Raw genomic sequence first — 14,242 nt, 5'->3', positions numbered from 1 at the left:
TAATAGATAAAGTAAAGCAGGTGCTCCAGTTGAAGGTCAAATTAAGTTACACAATCATTAATCACCCCAAGTTTGGGGGTGATTAATGATTGTGTAACTGAATTTGAGCAGCACCTGCTTTACTTTATCTATCAGAGCTTCCTGTTGAAGCTGACTTTTGTAACTATTTTAGAATGGCTCTGGCAGCTTGCTGGCGCCATTCTAAAAGAGTTACAAAAGTCTGCTTGAACTTTTGACCCAATCCCCGTTCGCAGATTTCCGTTCGCGGATTTTTACGGGAAATTCGCGAATCTCGCGGATTGCGAATTTACCAAAAATCCGCGAAATCCGCGAGCGGAACGGATTTTCCGCCCATGCTTAATGTGTACCCTTATCTTCATATGCTGAGCAGTTTTTCTGAACTGGAAAGTTAGGCCCCAAAGGCTCTTCTGGGTAGGTTGGTCAAGCAGTCAAGACCTAACTCTTTGGAATTAAGCCAGATGTGGTGTAACACACAGAGAGAATACAATTATTAATTGCAAAAAAGTACAACTATACAGAACATCTTAAAATTAACATACTAGATATAGTAAATTACAACTTTAAGGCAGTGTTCTTATTTCAAGGCTCAAGTACCAGTTCAAGTATTGTTTCTCAATCAAAACAATTTAGCCACACAATCTCCGGGAGGACCTCAACTCCCTGCCTTTCAGACTAGAGACTTCCCTATCTTGAAATGGATATCTTTTGCCCTGGTAGGTCCACAGGTTGAATAGTCCCAGGCACAATGCAAGCCACTTTAAAATAAATAAGGATTTAGAATTTGCTCTGATCTCAAATAGCTATCGAAATCCAAACTTTGGTCGGACCAAAAGAATAAATATGACCGACCGCTAAGTTGACTGCTAGTGTCAGCTAAGCTTGCAAGTGTGATTCTAGGGCTGCTAATCTTCACTTGGTTCTTGCTGTTGTCACTCTCTATCTATGATTATGAGATCAGTGGAGTTTGTCCAGATGTGCAAGGCTAACTCCTCCTGTCGCCTTTAGCTGTCTGTGGGGTCTCATCTTGAGCAGAATATCCTGGCAAGGTTGTAAAGAGTAGTCCTAGTCTTCAATAGACAGGCAGCAGGACCGAAAAGTACATGCAAAGACTTGGTGATATGGCTTTTTGGAGTGGGGCTCCAGCCTCTATTTCTAATTGTGATCAATTTGTAAGCAGTCCACCACTGTCCATCATTTTATTTCAAGGTTTTATTGTCTATGCATATTATTAGTCATCTTTATAGATGTTTTCTTCGATGAAAGGCCAGAAAAAAGTATTTGACTAGATTCCCTGTATTCCAAGTATAAAATAAACATGAGAAATTCAGCTCCACATAAAAAGTTACATCTGCTACATCCAGGCCTCTCTGTGTACACATTGTTAGATATCCTGCCTGTTTATGGAAAAATTGTGGATTCACCCCAAAAGTGGGCCAAGATTTTCGTTTTGAAAATCAGGTACAAATTTACTAAAGCAATGTATTCTGACCTTTGACATTGATAAAATACTACTGTGAGCCCAGTGACATAATTGTATGATAATCTGTGTGAGGAAATACTAAAATGCATAGCAGAGCATCATATATAAAATGCAATGATAAACAATTGTTTCATGCCCGCATAAGAAGACTCTGCACTAGAGCCATTTTAACAGATGTTATTAAAGAATCCACAAAAATTAAAATCAATTTTACCACATTTGTATTCATTGCACTACATATGTAAACACTTAGAAATCACATCAACAAGCGTTTTGGAGCTCAGCAAGTGAGCCACCAGTGCAGATGAAGTGAAGGAAGAGGAGAATGACCTCTACAGTACCTGATGACAATGGTCTACCTGAAAGTGTGCTCTGGAGTTTGACACACCTTCACTGACATAACATCTAGAGACTGGAGGCACATTGCAGCAGCTTGTTCGCTGTACAAGTGATTTACTACATTGCTCTGTGAGGAAGATGTAACTATAATAGAAGACAACTCAAGAGGTAAGGTAAAGTCTTCTTTATCCCAGTCGTCCACTCTCCATAACTGTCATCTGCCTGAACATTCTAATGCAGGCACCTTTGGAGCATTCGATGAGTAACAAACGAAAAGGGGAGGAGGGAACACCCGATAACATAAGGATCACACAGGATAATGTAAAGTTTAACCTGAGACGCAATTCTACTTATAATTGACAACACATCTCCTGTCCCTAAACTAAAGCAGCAATCCCTTGCACATGCCAAGAGTGTATGTTATATATATAATATATATCATTAACAGTAACACAAAACACAATTGTTCCTCCGCTGAAACAGTCACTTCGGTTTAATCTTGAAATCCATAGCCAACATGTATTTCTTCGCTCTTAATGGTTTGTGCGCAGTCAATCCTGCCCATTGACTATAGACAGTTGAATGTGTTCTTCAATCATATGATTAGTTATCTCCACCAACCCATTGGCTTTGGGACAGTACAAAGCATTTTTCTCATCTTTTATATCAAGGGTTTGCAGGAACTCCTTAATTTCTTGGGATTTAAATTGGCCTCACTGAATTATTTAGCTTCTCCCATAGGAGTTAACATTTTATTTATGTGTGTAAGAGCATGTCTTTCCACCCATATGTTCTTATTTAAGTTGCGTAAGTCCACACATAAACGAATACCTTCCCCACTTGCTTCAGCAGAGATGACTATGGAAGCCAACCATTCGGAAGATTGAGATACTATAGGTTCTATTACTCCAATTTCACACAATTTGTTCTAATCTTTTACCAGAGGATCTCTCATCACGTGGGGTACAGGACATGGTTTGTGCACTGTGGGTTTTGCTCCCACTCTCAAATTTATATTGTGTTGGAAATCATGTAATTGTCCAAGTTTATCAGCAAATACGTCAGGATATTCTTCACAAATATCCAATGCACTAATACCTCTGTCTACTAGAAGCACTTGATCCTTATTATTAGGATCTATAATTATTCCTAATTTTTGATGCTGACATCCTAAATAGTTTGCACCTTTTCCCACTATATATATTTTACCCACTGTCGATCTGCCTTTAAAACCCACATGCAGTCTTATCATACCCACCAGACGTATGTCTTCCTTTGTATACCTCCTGGAGAGATATCAGGCTTCTCCAGAATAAGATTCTTTCACAAAATCTGCCTGGTTTAACTAGGTCAAAGGGGGATATGAATCTGCAAACATCATTACTGTGTTGTGGTTGAGAAATAATTAACATTTGGCGTAGTAAGGTTGAGTTTAATTTTATTTGTTACTAACTAGATAAATATAAATTAGCACATTTGGCTCATCGCTTGTAATAACTTTAACTTTAGCATTATCTCCATCCTTGCACACTCTGGCAAAATGTCCCCTTCTATTACACTTCTTGCACAAAAAGTTTATGAGCTGGGTACTGTAAATTATTTGCCAGATGGTTACTGCTACCACATCTTAAATATTTCAACATACTTTCCAATTTAAATACTTTATTTGTATTTACATCTTTATTTCTAACCTTATAAATATCATTATCTGACTTGTTCTCTTGTACCTTGGTCACTATAACACCAGATGTTTTCATTTGCTTAATAAAATTTGCTGTATGTTCTACTGACTCTGCTATATCAGTAGCCCCCTTTAATTCAGGATTTTTGGCCAATAACCTTTCCTGTTTGCAAGTATTGTTCATACATCTTATCTGGTCTCGGGTAAGTGAATCCGCAAGATTCCCAAAATCACATAACTTTGTTAACCCATTCAATACTGCAACATAGTTGCAACATGGATTCCTATTGGTCTCGCACTCGACTGAAAAATGTATGCCTTTCTAGAAGTACATTTACGTTGTCCACAAAATGAATTTCAAGTTTTAAAAGCATTACACTACTAACATCCTGTTCATCTTCTCCCTCTCTTTCTGGTTCTGGGAGTGTTTCATATATTTTATGACCTTGTACTCCTAAATTATGCAGGAGTATGTGTTGTTTGCATACAGCAGTGAATCTTTGCCCTCCAATTGCTATTAAATAGGATTAAAACAACTTTGCAGTGAATATCTGGCTCCCCAATTTCATTTAAATCGGAAAGAGGTTGATTCATACTTGCCGCAGCGATCATAACTGTATTCAATACAAAATGTCTATTAGAAACTACTACTCCATAAGGCTGAAGAGGTCTACAAATATATATATATATATTTTTTTAACAGAGGAGAATTCCAAATACTGTATAACAAATACCATATTCTAAATGAAGTACTATGGTTTGACGAAAATATTACTCACTAAAGGAATGGAAAGAAAATATAATCTACTCACGCAAACATACTTTAAATGTATACAAATGTGTCTTAGCATGTACAACTATAATTGCAGCAAAATCTTAAACATCAAATTTGTGACATGGGAGAGGAAGAGATTTATGCAGAACTTTTATTTTCAAGGTGTGCATGTCACTGTGTGCACAAATCTGGAACACACTTTGAACTAGGTGAGTTTATCACCATATCGTAAAAACCTGAAGACACTCTACGATGAAGGTGTGTGTGTCATCATTATCTGAGTAGAAATGTAGTTGCAAACACTGAAAGTATTATTAAAGGAACAGAAAGTTACCTTCCTCACTGTGTGATGGATTTTGATAGTTCTTTGAATGATGCAGAGGGCTGGGAAGAAGTGTTAAGCGGCGAACCATGCCTTACAGAGTAACATCATCATGGACTAATTGCGATATGGCATTAATAGCTACATTTCCTGAAATCCTTGTTTTTCAAGTTTCAAGTTTTCAAGTTTCAACTCCTACCCAATAGCACTTTCCAAGAGGTTTTATTCCATACAAATGCCACTAGAAATATTTGTGGGGTAAACATTGTAGGAAATGGGACGCCATTTGGCTTTCCTTGTTCATAAGATTAAAGGCTTACTGTTTCCCATAATCTGGTGGGTGGAAGCATTAATTGGATGGTTACAACACTTTGACTGAAACCATGATGTAGCATGAATGGCATATCCCAAGGGTGTTGACAGGTTTGAGAGATCGTTGGATGCTCAGGTGAGAAGGCTGTGTGTACAAGTGGATGAGTCCCATCATGAGGATTTAGCTGGAGATAAGGGCACAGGTTCACACATCCCCACAACTTTTGCTAGTACCAAACATGACTCACTATACTACAGTTGACACCCACCATCACAACTGCCTCTGACACAACCACAGTTGCCCCAACTACCGTCACACCTCCAGCTACCACCACAGCGGCCTTCTACCACCAACACATCTCTCATTGCCACCACCCCAGCTCCCTCTGTATCCACCACAGTGAAGCCTCTGCTATCTGCTTAGATGGGACTTGTCTATCGGCATTTCTGAGGAGAAACTACAGGTAAAGGACATCCTCTCCATTTCCCAAGAGTGGTATGGAGATAAGGAAGTGGATAGTTGGGAATTGTGCAATGATGGAGGGTCTGAAAGCCACCCTGCACTAATGGTCCATTAGGATGCATCTGTTGCACATGCCACCAGGTAGCAGAGGTCGCTGGTAAATGAGGGGTTTTTCTGAGATTTAAGGCAAAAAGTGCCCCAAAAAATTCAACACTGTGGAAAAACAACAGTTTGCGGCAGACTGGGACCTGGGTCTAATTTTAAATCCGCCCAAGAATGGAGCATTAGATACACCAAGTTTTTTCTCCTGGTCGGAGGGTTTACTTTCAGATGTAGGACCTGATTAAGAGTTTGGCTCAATCAGCGGAAGGGAAGTGCCACCAACAATTCTAAAATAAAGTGCACAACACATTCAAATTCCAAAACTAACATAAATACAAAAGTAAGGAGCAAAAAGACACTTAGATCATCGAAATAAATTAAATGAAAAAAGAGATAAGGCAAAAAGCACAACGTAAAAGTGAAGCACCATGGAAAAACAACAGTTCACCATGGACCAAGAGCTAGGTGTAATGTCAGGCCTACTGTAATGGAGAGGTGGTTGGACATACCAATTGGGTTGCGCCAGTCAAACGTTTTGCTTTCAGATTTAGGGCCTGCCTCAAAGGTTGGAAGGTACAGAGATAGGTAGGCTTCTTTCTTCAGTAGAGTCTCTAGAAGTGATTTATATGGGGCCACAGATAAAAGAAGGCAACCGGGAAGATTGTGCGCATGTGTGTATACATAATTAAATATGGGGGAGAGGAGTTGGCCTAACGGCCAGGGCGGTCAACCTCGAATCTGGGGAACTGGGTTCGAGTCATGGCAATAACGCTGAACATCCTGTGATTCTGGTCAAATCACTTAATATCCCCGTGCCTAACAAAAAATGAATGTGTCCTCATGTAATGCAACTGGTGCTATGTAAAGCGCTCTGATTCCTGATTTGGGTCAAGTGTGCGTTAAATAAAACTCTGTAAACAAACAAACAAACATATATAAAAAATATATATATTTCTTGAAGCCCCCGGGTGGGCCAGGTCCCCGGGCCCCCACCGCCCCAGGGACTGCAACCTCCCCGGGGCAATGTTAATAATATGCGGGCACGATGTCCCTCACACTGGCCCAGGGAGATTACCACCTCCCCTGGGCTTTAAAACTGATGGGAGGAGGGCCCCCCTCCAAGAGACCTCCTTGCCCTGGGGACCACAACACCCCAGGGTCCACTCCAGCAATGTCTCAGGGTACTCACCCCCAGGACATTGCATTTTGCTACGGCCCGGCCGGAGTACTGCACCCACCCTGCTAGCAAACTTCTGCTTTGCTTCATGGAACTAAGAGCAGGAAATTGCTCTCGCTTTCATGAAGCAAAGCAGAATTGCTTTTGGGCAAAGGGAGCTGCATGTTAGCAGCTCCCTTTGCCCACAAGCAATAAAGGCTCCTGCAGGAAGCAGGGTGCTGGCAGAGACCACAGAGGCATTAGGGTTCTTCCCACGGTCCCCAACGTCATGGCCATGCCGCAGAGGGTGGAGTCCCTGGGGCCAAATATGGCCCGAAAGGGGAGCGGCTCTGGGGGTGCGTGCCCCTCCCTTTTCATATTTTTTTTTTAATTGCTCAGGCCCCTGGCGATCGGGTCCTAGGGCCCAAAAGGGTCAAGGGTAGTGGGCCACACTCACCCCCTTCCTAAAATAATAAAATTCCACACATTGGAATTGCCAAGAGGTCTTCAGAGCCCATGTCCCCCTTTCTCCACTACTATGCTAATGTAACACTAAGGGTTTGGTAACTGTTAAGACAAGAGCGCGCTGCTAGTAAAGGAATGTACGGAGTATACAAAGTAAGTGTGGTGCTCAAGACAAAAAATGGTCGGTTACCAAGACCAATCAATGTGCTAACAGATTAGCTCAATCAAAACCAAATATTTTCATAGAGCGCTCAAAAGTCCAAACAATTAATCATTAATCATTCTTCATTCTACATATAGCCATGCTGCATGGCTGCTTGGCTATATGTAGAATGAAGAATATTCTGAATACTGAAGACTGTTTTCAATGAAGATGACAATTGGAAAGATTCAAGATTAAAATTGTTACGACATAAATGATTACTGATTAATTGTTTGGACTTTTGAGTGCTCAATGAAAATATTTGACTATGCTAATGTACCTCCTGGTACACTACTGGTTAGGGGATGAAGTCCACTTTACTCCTGAGGGACTTTGGGGGCCAGGAAGCACTCCTGGTACCTCATGTAAGTCCTACGTGGTGAAATTACTGAGCACTGGTTGGAGACCCAGCCCCCTTTCTTCATCAGTCTGCAAACGCGACTACTACTTAAACAAGCATTTGCAGTGCAATAGGTCTAGCGTTTGCAAGAGTTAGAGCTATTGGCGTTGTCAATATAAATGTTTTTTACCAATGGTTTTTGGAGTGGAGTGGAGTGGATGCATGTTATATGTAGTGGAATTATGTGGTATGTTGTGCAGTGAAATTAAGTGGATAGAAAGTATGTGGTATTTAGTGTATAGGAATTATGTGGATTGCGATTATGTGTTAGGGAGAGTAATTATGTGGTATGGTAATATGTATTGAGGAGTGGTAACCTCAGGTTTAGTCTTCTCGTTTCCATGGAAGCAAAACTATAAAATCAATGTAACACAAAAAAAGAAGCAAAAATAGAGGAGCACTTTTTGGCCTAGTTAAAGGTATGAGCAGGGCCACTGGAATTATGCAACTGTTCAGCCGCGACGATTTTTGCAGTTATATAGTTTCTGCATTTGCCACATACTCCATCATCTACGGTATAATCTGCAGATATGAACAAAAAAAACTTGTTTCTAGCGCAAACGGTCAAACGTTACCAAAATGCAGCAACATGTATTACAGCGTGGTGGGAGGCCCCTCGCAAAGCTGGAATGGTCACCTGTTACTTATTGCTAAATGTGGGTGTTAAATGTGTACTAATGGTGCGCAAACCTCTCTTGCGTCTTTCTGCGCCTCTCTTGCCTCTTTCGGCACTTTTCTTGCTTCTTTCTGCACATTGCATCCTCTTTCTGAAGCTCTCTTGCCTCTTTCTGCACCCCTTGCCTCTTTCTGCAACTCTGTTCCTTCTTTCTGTACTTCTCTTGTGTCTTTCTGAACCTTATTTGCTTCTTTCTGCATCTCTCTTGCCTCTTTCTGCACTTCTCTTGCCTCTTTCAGCAACTCTGTTGCTTCTTCCTGCACTTCTCTTGTATCTTACTGCATCCCTCTTGCCCCTTTCTGCACCTCTCTTGCTTCTTTCTGCACCACTCGTGTTTTTCTGCACCCCCTCTTCTCTCTTTCTGCACCTCTCTTGCCTCTTTCTTTTTGCACTCCTCTTGCTGCTTTTTGTAGTTCTCTTGCCTCTTTCTGCACCTCTGTTGGTTCTTTATTCAATTCTCCTGCTTCTTCCTGCGCCTCACTTGCTTCTTTATGCATTCCTCTTGCCTCTTTCTTCAACCTTCCTCCCTCTTTCTGCACCTCTCTTGCCTCTTTTTGTACCTCTCTTGCCTCGTTCTGTAGTTCTCTTGCCTCTTTCTGCATCTCTCTTGACACTTTCTGTACTTCTCTTAATTCTTTCGGCACCTCTTATGCTCTTTCAGGATCCCTCTTGCCTTTTCCTGCACCCCTCTAACCACTTTATGCACCCCTCTTCCCTCTTTCTGCACCTCTCTTGCCTCTTTCTGTACCTTTCTACCTCTTTCTGCACATGTCTTCCTATTTCTGTACCTCTCTTGCCTCTTTCTGTATATCCTGCCCTTTTCTGCACCTCTCTTGATTCTTTCTCTACCTCTCTTGCCTCTTTCTGTACTTCATTTGCCGGTGTCTGCACGTCTTTTGCTCATTCCTGCACTTCTCTTGTTTCTTTCAGTACCTTTCTTCCTCTTTCTGTACTTTTCTTTCTTTTTCTGCACCTCACCTACCTCTTTCTATGTCCATCTTGCATCTTTCTACACTTCTCTTGACTCTTTCTGAACCTCACTTGACTCTTCCTGTGCCTCACTATTTTCTTTCTGCACCTCACTTGCTTCTTTCTGCACCTCACTTCCCTCTTTCTGCACCTCACTCTCTGTTGTCTAATCCTCTCTTGCCTCTTTCTGTACCTCTCTTCCCTCTATCTGCACCTCACTTGTCGGTTTCTGCACCTCACTCTCTTCTTTTTGCATCTGTCTTGCTTTTTTCCAATGCTCTTGCCTCTTTCTGTACATCTCTTGCTTCTTTCTGTATCTCACTTGCTTCTTTCTGAACCTCACTTTCTTCTTTCTGTACTTCTCTTGCTTATTTCTGTGCTTCTCTTGCCTCTTTCTGCTCTTCTCTTGCTTCTTTCTGCATTTCTCATGCATCTTTCTGTACCTCTCTTGCATCTTCTCTTAATTCTTTCTGCACCTCTTATGATTCTTTCTGGACACCTCTTGACTTTTTGTATTCAGCTACCCTCTTTCTGCACACTTCTTTCCTCTTTCTGTATCTCTTTTGCCTCTTTCTACATCACTCTTGCTCCTTACTGCACTTCTCTTGCCTCTTTCTCCAATTCTCTTGCCTCTCTCTGTACCTTTCTTCCTCTTTCTGTAAATGTCTTCCTCTTTCTGTAGCTCTCTTGCCTCTTTCTGCATCTCTTGCCCTTTTATGCAACTCCCTTGACTCTATATCTACCTCTCTTGCCTCTTTCTGCACCTAACTTGCCTCTTTCTGCATGTCTCTTGCTTCTTTCTGTACTTCTCTTGCTTCTTTCAGTGCCTTTCTTCCCCGTCTGTACTTTTCTTCCCCTTTCTGCACCTCACCTGCCTCTTTCTGCAACTCTCTTGCCTCTTTCTGCACTTCTCTTACCTCTGTCCAAACCCCACTTGACTCTTCCTGTACCTCACTGTTTTCTTTCTGCACCTCACTTGCCTCTTTCTGCACCTCACCTTCCTCTTTCTGCACCTTTCTCTCTTCTTTCTGCACCTGTCTTGCTTCTTTCTCCACTGATCTTGCCTTGTTCTGTACCTCACTTGCATCTTTCTGTACATCTCTTGCCTCTTTAGTCCCTCACTTGCTTCTTTCTGCACCTCACTTTCTTCTTTCTGCACTTCTCTTGCTTCTTGCTGTGCTTTCTTGCCTCTTTCTTCTCTTCTCTCGCTTCTTTCTGCATTTCTCTTGCGGCTTTCTGTACCTCTCTTGCCTCTTTCTGTAGTTCTCTTGCCTTTTTCTGCATCTCTGTTGACTCTTTCTGTACTTCTCTTGATTCTTTCTGCACCTCTTATGCTTCTTTATGGACCCCTCTTGCCTTTTTCTGTACCCCTCTACCCTCTTTCTGCACCCCTCTTCCCTCTTTCTGTATCTCTTTTGCCTCTTTCTACACCACTCTTGTCTCTTTCTGTACTTCTGTTGCCTCTTTCTGGAACTCTGTTGCTCCTTACTGCACTTCTCTTGCCTCTGTCTGCTCTGCTCTTCTCTTGCTTCTTTCTGCATTTCTCTTGCAGCTTTCTGTACCTCTCTTGCCTCTTTCTGTAGTTCTCGTGCCTCTTTCTACATCTCTGTTGAGTCTTTATGTACTTCTCCTGATTATTTCTGTACCTCTTACTTCTTTATGGACCCCTCTTGCCTTTTTCTGCACCCTCTACCCTCTTTCTGCACCCCTCTTCCCTCTTTCTGTATCTTTCTTCCTCTCTCTGCACATTTCTTCCTCCTTCTGCACCTCTCTTGCCTCTTTCTGTACCGCTTTCCCTTTTCTGCAACTCTCTTCACTCTTTCTCTATACCTATCATGTCTCTTTCTGCACCTAACGGGCCTGTTTCTGCACGTCTCTTGCTTCTTTCTGCACTTTTCTTGCTTCTTTCAGTGCCTTTTTTTACCATTTCTGCACTTTTCATCCCCTTTCTGCACCTCACATGCCTCTTTTTGCAATTCTCTTGTCTTGCATCTTTCTGCATTTCTCTTACCTCTTTATGAACCTCACTTGTCTCTTCCTGCACCTCACGCTTTTCTTTCTGCACCTCACTTGCCTCTTTCTGTACCTCTCTTCCCTCTTTCTGCACCTCACTCTCTTCTTTCTGCATCTCTCTTTCCTCTTTCTGTACCTCATTTGCCTCTATCTACACCTCCCTTTTCTGTTTCTGCACCTCAATCTCTTCTTTTTGCACCAGTCTTGCTTCTTTTTTTACACTTCTCTTGCCTCTTTCTGTATCTCACTTTCTTCTTTCCACACTTCTCTTGCTTCTTTCTGCACCTCTCTTTCCTCTTAATGCACTTCCCTTCCTTCTCTTCACAGCTTTTGTCCTCTTCCTGTACCTCTCTTGCTTATTTCTGCATCTCTCTTTCCTCTTTCTGAACCTTTCTTTCTCTTTCTGTAGTTCTCTTGTATCTTTCTGCACCTCTCTTGCCTCTTTCTACACCTCTTTTGTTTCTTTCTGCACCTCTATTCCCTCCATCTTCACCCCTCTTACCTCTTCAAACACATCTGTTGGTTCTTTCTGCACTACTCCTGCTTCTTTCTGCATCCGACTTCCCTCTTTCTGCACATCTCTTGTCTCTATGTGTGGCTCTTTTGCCTCTTTCTGCAGTTCTCTAGCCTCTTTCTGCACCTTTGTTGCTCCTATCTGAACTTCGCTTCTCCAACTAAAGAGGAGCACTTCTGGACCTATTCAGCGGTATAAGCAGGGCCACTGGAATTGTACGACTGTTCAGCGATGCCGATTTTGCCATCATTATATATTTCACGCATTTGCCTTATTATCCATCTTCTGCTGCATAATCTACAGATTTTCTAGCTCAAATGTTACCAAAAAACACACGTTCAGCATGGTGGAAGGCTGATTGCAAAGTTGGAATGGTCACCTGCTACTTAATGCTGGTTGGTTGATTGCTTTATTTCGATATGCGTATATCATAAAAGCATTACACAACAGATTTAAAACAGCACATCGTTAAAATAAGAGACTGTACATAAAAATCAACAATAAAAATAGCAATTGATCGGAATAAATTAGTTTAAAAGCGAATTAAATTGATATAGACAGTCTTTTTAAGCGGATCAACCAGGTCCATTTTAAAAATTTAGATACAGCACAGACAATAGGAGGGGCTGTATCAGTTAATAAGATTCGTAGAGCCACCAAATACTGACGAGTGCCCATTTCTCTACAAAGTGGTTTGAGCCAGTGGGATCTAGGGCGCACATAATCCGGGCATTCGAAAAGGAAGTGTGCCACAGTTTCGGGTCTGTCGGTACATAGGGCGCAGTGGCGTGATGCCTGGTTGGACGTATTCCATCTGGAGCGGAGATCGGCTAGGGGTAGGGTCCCTAGTCTAAATTTGATGTAGAGAGCCCGATCCATGGGGATGGTAATAATGTCCAGAAAGGGCTCAAAGGCAACAACGTCTTTAATTTTCAGAAAAACTGCGGTGGAGTTGCAGTGACGCTGGTTGCTGATGAGCTTGGCAGAAACCCATTGCCAATAAAGTTTTTTCAGGGTCTCCTTCGGGGGAGCTGAGTGGGTAGACCAACAAGAGCCCAATCCCAGGTCCCCAAGCAGGTGTTTAATGTCCCTGAGCCATTTGATCTTCTGCCAGCCATCTGAGTGCATCACCTCTGCCAGCCCGTCTGCGTAAGATTTTAGTTCTGGGACCCTCCACAGGCGAGCCCAAAGCAGGAGAGGTCGAAGGCGGGCCTGGTCCTTTATTGACTTGCAACCTGCATCCAGGAGCACCGGAACTGTCGGGGTGCTTAATGCTAAATGTGGGTGTTAAATTGGTACTAATGGTTGCTTTTTTCTGTGCATCTCTTGCTTCTTTCTGTATTTCTCTTGTCTCTGTCTGTACCTCTCTTGCCTCTTTCTGCAGGTCTCTTGCCTCTTTCTGTACTCCTCTTGCATATTTCCGCATTTCTGTTGGTTCTTTCTTGATTTCCCATGCTTCTTTCTGTACTTCTCTTGCTTCTTTCTGGACCCTTCCTCCCTCCTACTGCAGCTCTCTTCCCTCTTTCTGCACCTCACTTGCCTCTTTCTGCACCTCTGTTCCTTATTTCTGTATTTCTTTTACTTATTTCTGTACCTCTCTTGCCTCTTTCTGAAGCCTTCTTCTTTCTTTCTATACATTATGCCTCTTTCTGTACCTCTCTTGCCTCTTTCTGAAGTTCTCTTACCTCTTTCTGTATCTCTGTTGCTTCTTTCTGCACTTGTCTTGCCTCTTTCTGTACTCCTCTTGCCTCTTTCTGTACCCCTCTTCCCTCTTTGTTCATCTCTCTAGCCTCTTTTTGTACCTCTCTGGCCTCTTTCTGTTGTTCTCTTGCCTCTTTCTGCACATCGCTGCTTCTTTCTACACTTCTCTTGCCTCTTTCTGCACCCCTCTTCCCTCTTTCTGTATCTCTGCTGCTTCATACTACAGTTCTCTTGTTTCTTTCTGCTTCTCTCTTGCCTCTTTAAGTGTTTCTCTTGCTTTTGCTCTACTTTTCTTGCCTCTTTCTGTAACTCTCTTGCTTCTTTCTGCACCTCTTTTGCCTCTTTCTGCACCTCTCATGCCTCTTTCGATACTTCTCTTGCTTCTTTCTGCTCCTTTCTTCCTCTTTCTGTACCTCTTTTGCTTCTCTCTGTAACTCTCTTGATTCTTTATGCACCGTGCTTGCTTCTTTGTGCACTTCTTTTCCATCTTTCTGCACCCCTCTTGCGTCTTCCTGAACATCCGTTGGTTCTTTCTGTACCTCTCTTGCTTCTTTCTTCACCACTCTTGCTTCTTTCTGTACCCAACTTCCCTCTTTCTGTCTCTCTCTTGTCTCTTTATGTACCTCTCTTGTCTCTTTCTACAGTTCCTTA

This window comes from Lissotriton vulgaris, chromosome 10 (genome assembly GCF_964263255.1).
Source record: "Lissotriton vulgaris chromosome 10, aLisVul1.2, whole genome shotgun sequence".
Lineage (NCBI taxonomy): Eukaryota > Metazoa > Chordata > Amphibia > Caudata > Salamandridae > Lissotriton > Lissotriton vulgaris.
Note: the sequence above shows the minus strand (reverse complement) of the source record.